Genomic DNA, 15,648 nt, shown 5'->3' with positions numbered 1-15,648 from the left:
CTTTGTAGTGCTGAGCAATTGCAGAGGGCACAGTCCTTGTGGCTGGACTCACCTTTCAAGCATCCAGTACGTATGTGACCATATTAATGGCACAGATTGACAACAAAAGCAGCTCGGGACCTGTTCTGTGCAAGGATGTTTTAGGCCATTTTCCACTTACTCTCACTTTCAATCTTACTCCTTCAAAGAAGAATGCATCAGACTCACCCAGGCATGCTCCCTCTCCTCCAGCAGCCCTGAGTTCCATAGCATCAGTGACAGCTTGTTTCTGGCACAGGTTTCTTCCCCAGGTTGGCAACTGTGGTTCTTGTAGCTAACAATCTATTAGCTGTAATTAAATACCAGATGCTACCTCGGGAATAGGCTACTGTAATCCTTTGTAGCAAAATAATGAAACCATGCCACACTTTGGAGATTTGAGCCAGATAGAGCAGAGACCATGGGTTACAGGTCAAGGGATGAAATTACAGAGTGATCTTCAGTAGATCCAATAGTATAGATGCAGTATGTTTCAGGGCTTGATCCAGATTGCAGAAGACTGAATTAAGACTAAATCACCATCAGCAGTACCAGACCAGATCAAGGTTGCTCTGCATTAAAATGAGAGTTGGGCACTCCCTGAGCCCATGGCAAGTAACAGCCCCTGACCTGTGGGCATGACAGGCAAAGCAGAGGAGAGCAGACTAGCCCAGGGGAAGATACTGGTGATGCCAGCCTTAACAACCTCGTCCTCTCACCTTCCTTCTGCTCAGTGAGACCAAGCTCCATACTGAATCCTTCTCATTCAGAAAGGTAGATCTCAAGAACTGCCAGCACCTGCCTTTGGCAATAACGCTCTAACCTCTTACAACAAAACAAATTGATGGGCAGCTGTAGTCACCAACAGCTGTAAACACAGTCCCTCTCACCACTGCTGCACTCACTTAATTGCATCATGCTGCCCCTCAGAGCACACACGCTGTCTGCTCATTGAGCACAGGAAGGATGTGGTTCACCAAGAATCGTTTTCCAAATTCATCCCAATTGCTCAATTAATTACTCTTCGGCTTTGACATGAGGAACCAGTTTCAACCTTCTGCAGCAAGTCTATTTTTAGTAAACCATCAATTTTCTCTGTTTTGTTATCCCTTGCTGTGTTAGTCCTGCCCACACAACAAATCTGGCATTGATCGCTTGTGGTAGACAAATATTTTGGCTTAGGCTATGAAAGAGGCAAGAGGAGGAGGGTAGAGAAAAGGAATCTGCATAACCAGAAAGAGCATCACTGTGAATCAGAGTTCACATGGAGAAAGCAAACCTAATAGAAAAAACGGGGAAAAAAAAGAATGTACTATTAGTAGGTAGAAATGAATGTGTTTGAACATACAGCTACACAAGTGGTAATCACCTCTCAGCTTCTATCAGTGCAAACTAAGATTAGTAAAAACCATGGGCATAGAAGGGGCACTTTAGTTTTGGCTGGTGTCCATAGTGTGGCACAGACAGCTGTGTGCTACCCCAAATCATCCCTTCCTATCAAACTACAGACCTGGGTCAACAGGGGAGGCAAGACTGAGGAGGCAAGACTGATGGATCATTTTGTGAGCACTTTGCATCCTCATAATGATTGCAGATTCTGAACAGTTGCCAGAAAAGGGATTGATCTTATCAGAGATCTCACCTCTGTGCTAATTGCTTTCCTGCCTGCAATGAAAATAAGCGCTGAGGGTACTAATGGGACCCAGACACAAACAGGAAAATACTACTCTGAATGCTGGTCCTGCTACTTGCACAGCAAAAGGGGGGGGAATTCAAATGGAGATGTCCTCCTTACCAACATCAGTCCAGCTTGTAACGACATTAACACCAAAGCGATTTGAAGTGAACGATCAAGGCACGAGCTCTGCTCATCACTCTCCTTGGGTGGCACCAGGTACCACACAGCTCCAGATGCTGCCACCCACCTCACCATGAGTCTTTCAGGAAGTGAAACTCCATGTCCTGGCCCTCATCCTGCTCCTCTCTCCTTCAGAGAAGCGCACTCTCCTTCAGAGAAGGAGATACACGAACCCAGAGCTAGACTAACACCTTCTGCTGTTTACACTGTACCGACTCCATGGCTGGAAGATGCAACTGATGAAGCAGTATGAATTACTCCGTGCCCCAGTGACTCTGCTCCATCACCAGTTTGATCTGCACATCCCACCAAACGGGTCTGTTGAGGCTGCCTGAGCTGGACAAGGTAAAACAAAGCCGTGTGATTTTGGAACTGCACGCCCTGCAACAGAGAAAGTCAAATGATCTTGAAAAACCATAAAAAGAGCTGAAAAGCATAAAGCCTTATAAATCAAGGCCAAATTAACAGCCAAGCCCAGCTTCCAGGGCTGCTGTGTGTAGTGGGAGGAACAGCCGCAGAAGGGTGTTGTGCTCCACCTCGAAGCCTGCCCTGGAGCCCCAGGCCAAGCGCTGTGTGCCATCCCCTCCCTAGGTGCGGCCGAATCATGGTATCACCGACCCTCACCAGCTCTGGGAAAGGTTGCTGTGCTCTTTGGGAGCCCTCCTGTAGAGCTCCCAGCCTCCTCCTCTGCAGTTAAACAAACAAAAAAATAAATCCAAGATAACACTGGCAGATTTTCCCTCTGGATCCTCACATTCCCAGGCTAGGAAATACCGGTTCAGTACTTCTTTTTTTCCTCCTTCCCCACTTTAAGCAGAGAAAGACTGATCTGTATGGGATTTTGCAAAGATCTCAAGCTTGCAGAAGGCAAGAGCAGAATGCTGTTCTGAGGAGCCCAAGGTCCCCACACAGAGGACAAGCAAGTCTTCAGAGTACAGAGGGAGAATTCTTAGTTTAAGGAAGGTTGCTCAGGAGCCTTCAATTGAAGTTTTCAACTACGGCCTCCCTAGGTCAGCTTAGACTCTCATCAAGTTCCTCTTAGGTCCTGTTTTTCCCCCACACAAACATCTGATTCCTCCACACCCCTTTTGCCTGGCCAGGCTGTACATCCCGCAGTTCGGATCTGGTTACGGCCTCAGTTAAGACTTAAGGAGGCTATCGGTTCACAGTGGAGCTGAGTTTAACCCAAGATGCCCAAGAAAGCAAAAGATGCAAAAAGAGATCACTTTCCACGTTCAGATTTGCACTTCTCTTGTTCCCAAGGAATGGCACCTATGCCGAGCTACTGCTGTGCTACCAGCTGTTCACATGGTGCAATTTTGCCCCTGCAGAATGAGGGTAAGGTTCTGGAAATGAGCCCCCCACCCCACCCTGTGCTAATCAGCCCATCTCAGTGGGGCAGAGGCTCTGGCCTTTGCTTCCTGCACAGGCACCACACCTAGAACATAATTTCTATTTCAGAAGGTGGGGAATTCTTTTTTTCCTTTTTCCCTATTTTAACCTTTTGAAAGGGTGTGTAAAGTGAGTAATTCCAGCTGAGCATTCCTTCCCTAACAAACTTACAGTTGGCTTCTTAATTAGAAATTTAATAAACGTAACTTAATTATCTCTTAACAAGATTGCTTTATTAATGTTCACAGCCATAACCCTTCAGGGCTCTTGATCTTGTCAGATCTCAAAAACCAGGCTGAGTCACCATTTGAATAAGCAGCCGCCAATAACATACTTTGCGCTGCCAGAGGTGGCATTTGCATTTTCAGATGATTCCCTTCCCAGATTGAGTTCTGTATCTTCTAACACCGCTTTGCTCTAGCAGGCTCCTTTTCTACATGAGGTGCAAAGTGGAGAACTGACCATTTTTGACAGAGCCTGCAGCAGACTAGAATTCTTGCCATAATCCTGCTGGAGTAATTATAGTTCCCTTCATATACTCGAAGGAAGCTTCACTTTTCACCAGGAAAAATCTTTCTCCATTTCTGAAGAGCTGTTGCTCAGTGCTGCCATATATTGTTAAGACCTGTCTGCATGAAAGACTCTTGCAATTTCCCTAGGTATGTGAAGTACCTACAAAACGCTCTTTGGCCACCTAGCACCATTATGGCCATTAGGATGTATTAGAATAGTAGCGTGTATGGACAACTCTTACCAAGGTCACTTAATCACATCAGTTCTCAAGTGGCTTTTCGCAGGCGTGAGCAGCTTCACTAGACTTTAACCTTTTCAGCTAGAATTCTGCCCTTCGGGTTGCTGTCTCATATTTTTGGAAAGTTTGGTTCAGCTGTTTTTCAGTTTTAAGGCAGTGAGTAGGCAGGGAAAAATGCAACTGTTGCCATAATTTGAATGTTGAAATAAATATTCTGTCACCTCATCTTGAGCAATCCTTCACTTCAGTGAGAGAAGAAAACTTTTCAAGTTGGCTCAGACAAACACTTGTTAATTTTCCAGCAAAAACACATCTCAAATTAGCTGAATCTCATCAATGCCTACTGAGAAAATTTACCCAAAATCCATTACTTAAAATCCAGGAGTAAATCCAGAGATGAGTCTCTCAGGCAATAACCACTCAATAGCAGCAGTGATGATAGAGGTCCTGACCCCTTCAATGCTAGGAAAGACTTTCTGCAGAGCCTGCTCTTCTGAGAAGAGGAAGGTGGTTTAAAGGAAAGGTTGCATCCAACATCAGAAGAGAGAACAAGTGTGCCAGAGAACGGCCTATTCCTGGGATAAGGAAGTACAGCTCACCCATGGGTGTGAGGAAGTGACACAGCAAGGTTCCCTTCTTTGGTCCCAGAAGGAGATCTGTCTGTGGCAGATGGGCTTCCCGTGAACAGAGTGACTGGGATAGGGAGGAGTGAGTTACTGGAAAGTACTGCAGTGAAACCATCAAGGTGGATCTTGGATCATCTCAAACCAGGAATAGGAAAAAGCAATGTTAAGATAAAGCAATATTCAGCTTTCTATCTAGATAGCTGATAGGGAAAAAGCACTTCTGAGCAATGACTGCAGTATGAAGGAGAAAACACTTCCTTTCCCATACTCCCCTCTTACTGCTAACGATCCCACTGGAGTCAGCTCAGCCATAACACATCTATGAAATGAGCCAATTCCAACTTAAAGATTTTGTTGAAGCTGAAAAACTGAAAAGCAAGTAACACTCTCCCTCCCCAAACAAGTTGTGCTGTTAACTGAGAACAGAGCACAGGAGCAGAAATAGCTGAATCAGTACAACAGAAGGCTGAATGAGGTGGGTGCCCTTGTAACAGAGGACACCAAGAAGACAGAGTTGCTGAAGACTTCCTTCGCTTCAGCCTTTACTGCTAAGACTTCCCCTTGGGAATCCCAGACCCTGGACACAAGAGAGAGAGACAGAGTCTGGGGAATTTAAGGTTTCTCCTTGGTCGAGGAGGATCTGGTCAGGGAGTGCCTAGGCAAACTCTACACACACAAACTCATGGGCCCCAATGGAACGTACCCACCAGTGCTGAGAGAGCTGTCAGAAGCAAGTGCCCAGCTGCTCACTGTCATCTTTGAAAGGTCACGGAGAACAGGAGAGATGCCTGAAGACATGAGGATAGCCAGCATCACTCCAGTCTTCAAAAAGGGCAAGAAGGAAGAGCCAGGTAACCACAGGCCAGTCAGCCTCACCTCATCTCCAGGAAGGAGATGGAGCAGCATTTTCTGGATGTCGTCTCCAAGCATTTAGAAGAGAAGAAAGTTATCAGGAGTAGTCAACATAGATTCACCAAGCTGAAGTCACGCTTGACCAGTCTGCTAGCCTTCCATAATATCATGAACTGCTGGGTAGATGAGGGGAGAGCAGTGGGTGTTGTGTACCATGATTTCAGCAAGGAGATATTCAAAACCTATCCGGACGCTTTCTTGGGTAATTTACTGTATGGAACCTGCTTTAGCAGTGGGGTTTAACAAGATAATCTCCTGAGGCCCCTACCAACCCCTTTGATCCTGTGAGGCTGCAGTAATCTCTGGAGAGGCAAAGCTAGAAAATTATTTGTATGAAAATCCATGTGTTCTGCAACCTTCTATTTAGAAGACCATCTCTTATTTGTCCTTTCAAGACATGCTGAGCCTCAGTACCATGTTCTCTCTCCTGAGATTCAAAATAGCCAGCATTTCTTACACACAAAACAACTGGAGCCCTGTACACATTTTCTCCTGGCCTGCCACAGAATGAAGGCGTGTTTCCTGGCAGCGGGTTTGTTGCTCTTCCAAACCGCTCTGCAGGGTCTGCTCAGTGTCACAGCCAACGCAGCCTGCTGCGGAGCAGCACACTGAGGAAGCGTCCTGGAACAGCTTTATTTGGAGCTGACATCTCCGATGGTGAGTTGATGCCTTGCGGAAAGCTCCGAAGCAGAACTAACACTGCCTCCAGAGCACGGCAGCTTCTGTTCTCTCCACTCCCCACTGTGGATCGTTCTTCTTCTACAAAAACAACAGAAGCTGCATTGTTTGGGGAGGATGAGGGAGAGCAATCATCTGGAAACCAGAGGCCCAGCCACTTCTCTGGACTTCCCCACTGTTGCTCTCCCCCTAAGTTAACTGCCACTTCATTCCGTGCATTCTCTTTCCTTCCTAGCTCCAGTGCACCTACTCCATACTGGTCACAAGCTCTTCAAGCTACAAGTAGCGTGTCAATATCTACCAGCCTCCAACCTGACACAATGGGGAGCACAGCTGAAATATTTCAATATAATAGAAGACCAGCTAACAAAAGCCACATCGTGCAGAACTGGCTTGGCCAGCTTCTCTTCTTGAAGGCTATGTACTTCATAGCACATTCACTATCAGCAATATTAAGGAAGCATCCCTTGCCCTTCTGTCTCAAGATCTCAAAAACACCTACGGTCTGCCAGTGACAGACATGGAAGGATGTAAAGTGGACCCCACTGATAAGGTGTTCCAGAGCATGGGCAGCACGGCTAGCACTTGTCACGCATTTCCAGGCACCTGCACTGGAGGAAAGTGGTGGCAAGTGCTCCATTGGGAAGCAAGTTTCACCAGTGCACTTGACTTCACTTGTCAATGGTTTATGGGCAGGTTCGGCCCAGTTCCGTGATTAATGGGGCAGGGGACCCACACCCCAGGAAAGGAAAAAGGGAAAAAGGGTAGGGGGATGGGCCTAAAAACAAAACAGTGGTAATGATCTGAGGAGAAACAAACTAATTTACTAAATAAGATATCAGAATGCAAAATAACACAATATAATACAATATAATTACAATTTAAGCTAATAAATCCAATAAAATGAGAGAGAGCGTCCAAACTTAAGATAGGCCTTACTCTAATGCCAACGGTGAGACAGCTGGGGAGCAAGACGCTGGCGGGACGAGAGACGGGAAGAGAAGAGGGAGCGTCTCATGATCTGCAAACAGTTTTATCTTTCCCTCTGAACGGAAAACAGTTACAGAGCAGCAAAGTCCTCTGAGAAGTGTCGTTCTTCTTCTCTTCTGAGAATCAGGTACCCGCAACTATCCACGATCCATGGAACTGGAGCGTTAACTCTTTAACTCCCAGTACGCTACATGATGTGGAATACTGATAACCAAAAATCATAAAACCATGATCCCACTACATTGCATCTGGGATGAGTAAGATGCAGCCCTGCTCCCACCCATCCTACAGCACTGCTTTGTCAGCTGTCTAGGCGCCTGCCTCCAAGCAGTCTTACAGGCAAGAGGAGAACCTGGTGCTTACCATCCACCTGGCCACACTTTCTGCTCACGCCCTCAGTACTCTCAAAGCTCCAGCATCAGCCTCTCACCCTCCCTTCGGCCACCTGCACACACTCAGAGCAGCCCTGAGGGCAGGCAGCAGTGAAGGCCCCACAAGCATCCAGCCACTGGTGGAGCTCCCCTGGGTTGGCCCTGCCTTCCCACCAGGTGCTCAATCACTGTTTCAAGCCATGACTTAGCATTTCCACTACAGTCAGGCACTTTGGAAACCTTGCAAAACACACAGCTTCACAGCAATGGACTTCCAAGACTTCAACCCCAGCTTGTCACATGGGCTGATCCATCTGTCCCATACCTGTCCCCAGCTCTACCACTGCCACTCCTGGTTGACACCACGTGAAGGTAAGGGTCTCTTGTGAAGCCTGTGTAAACACAAGGAAAAAACAAAATGAGGGTAATCTGCACTGGGGGAAAAAAAAAAGAAAAAAGAAAGCCTTCAGAAAGGCTACCGCATCACTTGGAAGAGCAAAGAAAATGGGAGAAAGTTTGAAAGCCACCTGCCCCAGAGGTAGTCCTACACAGCGATGCTTTTATGAGTGTGCTCCTGTGACCTCCTCTCTCCCATGGCTTGTGGGTGGCCCAAGCCAAAGGCTGCTCCAAAATAATTTTCCTGTTGTCAGAGGCTAAAATTGTCTAGGTAAATATTGCAGGGGTAGGTTAACAATGTAGACTCAATCTCCACCCAACCCACACAGTATCACAAGGCAGGCAGGTCAGTTCCAGCCCAGGTTTCAATTAGAGAGTACTCTGCAGTTAAAACTGCCCCTGCCTGCTTTTCCTTCAAGTTTTAAGTTCGTCTACAATACAGCTGCTTCTCATGCAGGCTTATTATTAGTCTCTATCTACATTACAACCTCCTCAGCTCACTGGAAATGACTAGAAAACCCCATGAGAAGATAAACAGCACATAGCAGCCCCGGAAAAGGTAAATGGTCATTTGATAAGCAGGGTTTCGTTTCAATTAGTGGTGCTAAAGGGGCTTGGGGGTGCAATAATAGCTCAGAATAAGGAGCAGCCCCCCTGCAGTATCCTAGTAAGAAGAGGCCATCCCGCTTGTAGTCACAGTGGGACCAAAAAGAGCCTTAAAGTGGAGCTAGGAAAAGGACAACTTGATGAAGTGAACCTTTATACAGCCCTATGACCAGAAACTGGCTCTATGACTCTGCTACAAGGAACAATCAGCAAAGCCCAGTATTTCTAGCTAGCAGCTCAAGTCAGCCAGGTAACTTCTTCCCAGCACTAACATCAGGTACCTCAAATGCTTCTCTTTTGATTGTTAATCCCCTCTGTTGACAGCTGCGCACAAATGCCTGCAGAGGTTTGTTCCTCTTTTATCTGGCCAGCAATCTTGCACACCCTGAAGCATGAAGACTAATAGCCCTGCACAGTTCAGAAAATACTGTTCTTCATGGGAACACCTGGTCTTTCTTGTCTTTCACCATGCCCACAGTTCTCTTCAGCTGATCTGATTTCTTTCATCATTCATTACCTCTTTACAGAAGAGTTCTCGGGTCATCCTTCTAGTGGCCTTTCAGTGCCTAAAGGGGGGCTGTAAGAAGGAAGGGGACACACTCTTTAGCAGGGGCTGCTGTGATAGGACAAGGGGAAATGGCCTCAAACTAAAAGAGGGGAGATTTAGATTGGATATAAAAAAAGTTTTTACAATAAGGGTGGTGAGGCACTGGCACAGGCTGCCCAGAGAGGCAGTGGGTGCCTCATTCTTGGAGATACTCAAGGTCAAGCTGGAGGGGCTTTGAGCACCTGATCTAGTGTAGGCGTCCCTGTTCATTGCAGTGGAGTTGGAGCAGATGGCCCTTAAGGGTCCCTTCCAGCCCAAACGCTTCCACGATCCTATTCATTCTTAGGATTTGTCCCGCACTACAATAGCCTTCATGGCTTTGAACTCCCATGGGCTGCTGCTCGTTCCCTTGGGAGCTCATTACAGTTTGACAGCTCTCACTAACATTTTCCAGAACTCCTTGCCGATTAACAAAACAGCAAACACTCAAACAAAAGGACACTCTGCTCAGCCCCACACATGCTGATGGCGGAACTCAGGCTTACGGCTGGTGAAACACACGGGTTGTCCCCATGCGAGCCACATGCATGTGCTGCCCATGTGGAGCTCTCCATCCCTTCCAGCCACTGCTCCCCTTCCCTCTTTGGTTCACATGCATGTGGTTTTAAAGCAATGAGATCATCTTTTGAAAAAGCTTTCTGCTTGGCTACAAAGAAACCCCAGGGCTGCGTGTGATCTAGGAGTGATGCGGAGGCTGTGTTAACGAGGCTCACCATTTCCTCCAAAATGGGATGCTCACTGTGTGTCACAAACTGCTCGGGGACCAGACTCCTCTCTCTTACAGAGGAGTCTCTCATTTAGAAATATGAGAAATCAACAAGACAACAGCAATAAAATTGCCTTCAATCCTTACAACGTCCTTGCAATACACTTTGACCCAACAAATAGAACAGTGAGATAGAAGAACTGACTTTAATCCTACAGATTGAATAGCTTTCCTCTCTGGAATCTTCAAATATGGGCTCGTAACTCAGAGCACTACTGCTGTCTCTCATTGTTGGGAATATTCACCGAGATGCACTGGGGGAGAACCAGTTTAAAGCTACCTTCTAGCAGGAACACAATGATGGCTCTGTCCCAGGATTTTCTCATTTCATCTTATCTGCTTTTCTGAGTGAAGCATTCCTCTGCTACAGCAGTATTGCACAAGAGGTACTTGAGCCCTGGAATCATGAGTGCTTAAATCTTTTCTGCTTCCGAAGTTGGAAAAAGGCAAACGAAGAGAAATTAAAATAGCAACACGAGCCTTAAGAGAAGAGTCAAAACAAGACTTGTGTTTTCTTTCAATGGGAAAAAAATCACACACAAGCACGCATGCTTTTCCTCAAAATCAAAGGGTGCTACTACTTGGTAAGGTAAGTGCCTGCACTGGTACTTGTACACAGCTTAGCTGCATTGGCCCAAGGTGAGCCAAATTTCCTCAAAAGCACACCCACAGCAAGGGGAGGCATGTGTGAGAAATTACAGCATAACTTTGGGATTTTAATGCCCCTTTCTAGATACCTTTGAAAACTCTCAGTATTGAGCTGTGGGTGTCTTTGTTCATAGCAGGGAAGCTGGACTAGACAGCCTTTACGTGTCCCTTCCCACTCAGACCATTCTATGATTCTAATCTGAGCAGTGTCTGAGGTCTCCAATCAATTTTAACCAAATACTAGAATATCTTTCAACCTTTTTTTCTTCCCCTCTAGCCATGAACAGTCACCTCTAAACATGAGCGTTTTCAAGCTGACTGAACCTCTCTCCCTTTCTTCTCCATCCCTTAGTTTCATGGGAGTTAGGCTGGAGAATTTAAGTGTTTACATTCACAAGCTTTGGGAATTGCATCTGCTTCCACTAAAGAACAGGAACCACTTGCCCAAGTTCACGACCCTCAAACCAACATAATTGCTTTCACTTGCCCCAGCTTGAAGGGGTTAAAACATATGTTGCTTTTCACAAGGATAAGTTGTTTGCTTTTACAAACAGACTGCACATTCTTGTCTAAATAGTTTTAGCCCATTTATTGGGAGCAGCAGGATGTGTGGCAAGTTCTGTTCACCAGCAAAGGATCTCTCCTTCAAACCTAGTTCGTAAGCCAAAGAGAACTCCAGCCAAGGCACAAGCTAAGCATCACCCAAGGCTAAGCAGGAAGCCCAAGATTAGGCAGAGCCTCTTTTCCCAGACCCTCTGGGGTTTCCCTGCTAGAGGCATGCTGAGCAGGCAGGCTGCAGAAGAGCTGCCCCGCAGCACAGCCTGCTGGCACGGCTCAGTCAAAGCAGCGGTGCTGTCAGCACTCCATCAGGCCTAGGAACAGCATAGAATCATAGAATTAGCTAGGTTGGAAAAGACCTACAAGATCACCTAGTCCAACCATCCACCTACCACCAATAACCCCACTAAACCATGTCTCTCAACGCTATATCTAAACGTTTCTTGAACACCTCCAGGGACGGTGACTCAACCACCTCCCTGGGCAGCCCATTCCAGCGCCTGACCACTCTTTCAGAAAACTAGTGTTTCCTAATGTCCAGCCTTAATCACCCCTGGCGCAACTTGAAGCCATTTCCCCTTGTCCTGTCACTAGTTACAAGAGAGAAGAGGCTGACCCCCAGCTCACTACAACCTCCCTTCAGGTAGTTATAGAGAGCGATAAGGTCCCCCCTGAGCCTCCTCTTCTCCAGACTGAACAATCCCAGCTCCCTCAGCCGCTCCTCATAAGGCCTGTGCTCCAGACCCCTCACCAGCTTCGTCGCCCTCCTCTGAACACGCTCCAGGGCCTCAACGTCTTTCTTGCAGTGAGGGGCCCAAAACTGGACACAGTACTTGAGGTGGGGCCTCACCAGGGCTGAGTACAAAGGGACAATGACTTCCCTATTCCTACTGGCAACACTATTTCTGATACAAGCCAGGATGCCATTGGCCTTCTTAGCCACCTAGGCACACTGCTGGCTCACGCTCAGCCGAGCATCGACTAATACCCCCAGGTCCGTTTCCTCCATACAACTTTCCAGCCACTCTGCCCCAAGCCTGTAGCGTTGCCTGGGGTTGTTGCGGCCGAAGTGCAGGACCCGGCCCTTGGTCTTGTTGAACCTCATCCCATTGGCTTCAGCCCAGAGATCCAGCCTGTCCAGGTCCCTCTGTAGGGCCTCTCTACCCCCAGGCAGATCGACACTTCCTGCCAGCTTGGTGTCATCTGCAAACTTACTGAGGGTGCTCTCAATGCCCTCATCCAGGTCATCAATAAAGATATTGAAGAGGACAGGCCCCAGCAGAAGGACAAGATTCTAAGAAATGCTAACAGAGCATAGGATAATGTGCTGCTACACCTTCCTGAACCACAGCTGGTCTATGACATTTTGACACAGGCTGGACAATTACTCTGAACACCGTAAGCTTGATTGCATGAGATCAGGTTTATCTAGTCCAAGGACATGAGAGTACAAGGATGTTGGCCCAAAATGCTTTAGAGCAAAGACCAGCTTCACCCATGAGAAGCAGCTGTTCAGTAAAACCAAAATATCAAAGCAGAGTCATAACCCTGAACTACCTAGCCATTCTAGCAGATGGGAGTCATTCTAGCTCTAGGTATTCCTGCTGTTTAGCCTGCTTTTTTTTTTTCCTAGAAAAGCACCAGCTTACAGGCCCATATTTTGTGAAGGATGAAAGTATTTGCTTTTGAACACATGGACGAATTTCAGTCAAGTGTAACCAAGGTAATGAAGTTCCATGAGGCTTTGAGGCCATAGAGAAGAAACAACTAGAGCTGCCTTGGCCAGGGGAGATGCAGTTATTGTGGACTTGTCTTTACTACATACCAGACAACCCACAAAGGAAGAAGACCTTCGAAATGCTTCAGCAGGGCAGGGCTCAGGTTTCTTTCTTTAATGCCAGAAATGAGCAACCATGAGACAAATTCAGAGAAACCAATTCCACACGTGCCTGTTTCCAAAGCTTCCCATGTGTTTTTTGACTTGCATCAGCTGTTTTAAAAGATAACACTCAAGAGTCCAGCTTACGCTCCCCTACTCCGGACACCACATGGCATATTACAAACCCACATACTCAGTCTGTAAGTTGTTCATCCTGACTTTTCCTTTAACTCCTTAGTATTCATTTTTTTTCTTCTCTGCTACCTAGAACAACATACTTCTACAGACAAGTAAACAGTAGGGAGGTGGAACTAGAAGTCAACAAATCTAAATTTAATTCCAGGATGTTCCTGTGTTTTATCGAGAAAGAGGCCTTGCAGCAGGTTGAAACCCAGTGTGCGTCAGATACACTATGCTTCACAGCAGGGGAGTGTTGTTTTTGGCAGATAACTTGGTAGGACCCCGACTATTGTTATACTATGAATTCAGCAAGCAAACATTCAAAAGGTGTTGCATTTCCTTGTTTAATATACTTGCTGTTAACTACTGCAGCACTCTACCAAGAAAAAGGAATACGTACTGGGAGGCAGGCTGTCACCCCAACAGAAAGAAAGAGTTTGAGGTAGAAACGACCAAGTGAGTGTTTGCTGCTGGTGGCCTCCAACACATAAAGAGCCAGCGGGGGAAGGGAGGGGGGGAGGAGGAGGTTCTCATACCTTCTGACTTGTTTATCAAGCCACTGCTAGGGCAGAGCCCTTCAGAGGACCCCATGTGCAACCCAGCTTCTACAGCCCCACTGCCCACCCTCTCCCCTGTCCACTGAGAAGCTGGATGCTAAAGCATTATAAAACCAGCAAAGCTATCACATCTTTACAATTGGCTTCAATGTACAAGCCCCAAAATACACACTGAGTTTTAGAGGCCAGGCTCCAGCCAATTATTTTTAATGCATAAACCGATCTTGTCTCACAAAAGCACTGGGATGCAAAGAAAAACCTACTTGCCATGTCACCAGCTGGCACTATGCTTTGAGCATCATTATGGTTTGCACGATGATCTCTATCTTGTGTGTAAAATTGCACAAAGCAAGACATGCTCTAGTGCTCTGATTTGCACTAAAAACTTCAGTTTCTGCTGAGACAGTAATCCACAGCTGGAAGTGCCATAACTTCAGTAAGAACAAAACATGACAAGCTGTGCCAGTATATGAAGGGGAGAGCAAGATGTAAACATACATGGGGCTGTGGGAACTGCAAAAAGCTTCTGATGAGGAGTCACCTTCCTGTAAGAACCTGTCAAGAAGCCACAAGGACTTTTATGATGGTGGTTTCTTTAAGCTGCACTGCAGTTGTAACACCCTCATTCTGCCCATGAGAAACTCCTTCAGACTTGTAAATACAGTTGTAACCCAATTCCAACTCTCATAATTATATCATACATAAATTATGCCTGAAGGCTTTTGTTTGCGTTTTAATAAATAAACCAGAAAAAATGTCTGTTTTCAGAAAACAGTCTTAAGTAATGGCCTCTTCCCACCCTGAGAAATCAGTACAGGGCTCTAACATCACTTTAAGAGATTTACAAGCTTCTGCTCCACTCCACAGAATCTGGTGTCTGACTTCTGTTCTTCCTCAATGAGGAGATCCATGGAGACCGGTAGAAATAAGGCCATAGTTGGTGTGAAGCTCATCCAAAAAATCCCTTTTTCCAAGATAAGCAATTTCAATTCCAACAATTACGATGTCTGCCCTTGTGCAATGGCTCAGGTATCTTGGAAAAAAAATTACTACAGAACAACTGCAACACCAATTCTTTATGCAGGAAGGCACTACCTGGAAGCGCACAGAGAGCACTATTGCCTGGATTCACCCTACCTAAATGCAAGCATCTATTTGAGATGTCTAAATGGTGAGAAAAAGTAGAGAACTGAATCCAAGGTAACACCCAAGTCCTTAGCCAGGAAGCAGCAAGGAGCTGAGACAGCTCTTACCTGGGTATCTTGAAGACAGTGCAAAGACCACATGCTTAGGTCTGTAGTTAGTGACTCACCTGCTTAAGTCATGCAACTAAGGTGAAACCTGAGATCTCTATGTAAAGATAAGTCTCTGGACTCCGCAGTTGTGGAGCATCTGCCTGACGTCTGCTAATAGCTCAGAACAGTTGTGCTGACTTCCAGGCATCTCAACTGGCTGCAACTCCCAAGCTACACCGAGGGATGTTCCCAACACTGCTGCATCTAGTTAAAAGAAATACAATGCACACTGATCTGGTGTTTTGCTAGCAGTATAAATACTCTCAGGTAAGAGTGAAAATAATTACTGAAGAATATTTGCCAAAAAATCAAGTGCTTTCTACTCTCTCTCAACTACAGGTCTAAGGTCAGCTGTGTGTACATGTGCAGTAAAGATTCCAGATGATCAATGTCTCTAAGCTGGCCCAGAATGAAAGAAGAGAGCTTGATGCTCCATTCATGGCAGTTAATAAGCACACTAAGGTGAGTGCGTCTGCGTACCTGGGAGACTGTCAGCATAACACTCTGAAAGAACAGAAGCCATACTCGGAAAGACGATCAGCATCTTCTGCAACACAGTC

The sequence above is a fragment of the Numida meleagris genome, chromosome 6 (assembly GCF_002078875.1).
Source record: "Numida meleagris isolate 19003 breed g44 Domestic line chromosome 6, NumMel1.0, whole genome shotgun sequence".
NCBI classification, from domain to species: Eukaryota; Metazoa; Chordata; class Aves; order Galliformes; family Numididae; genus Numida; species Numida meleagris.
The sequence above is the reverse complement of the archived record's forward strand: the minus strand, read 5'-3'. Positions refer to the sequence as shown.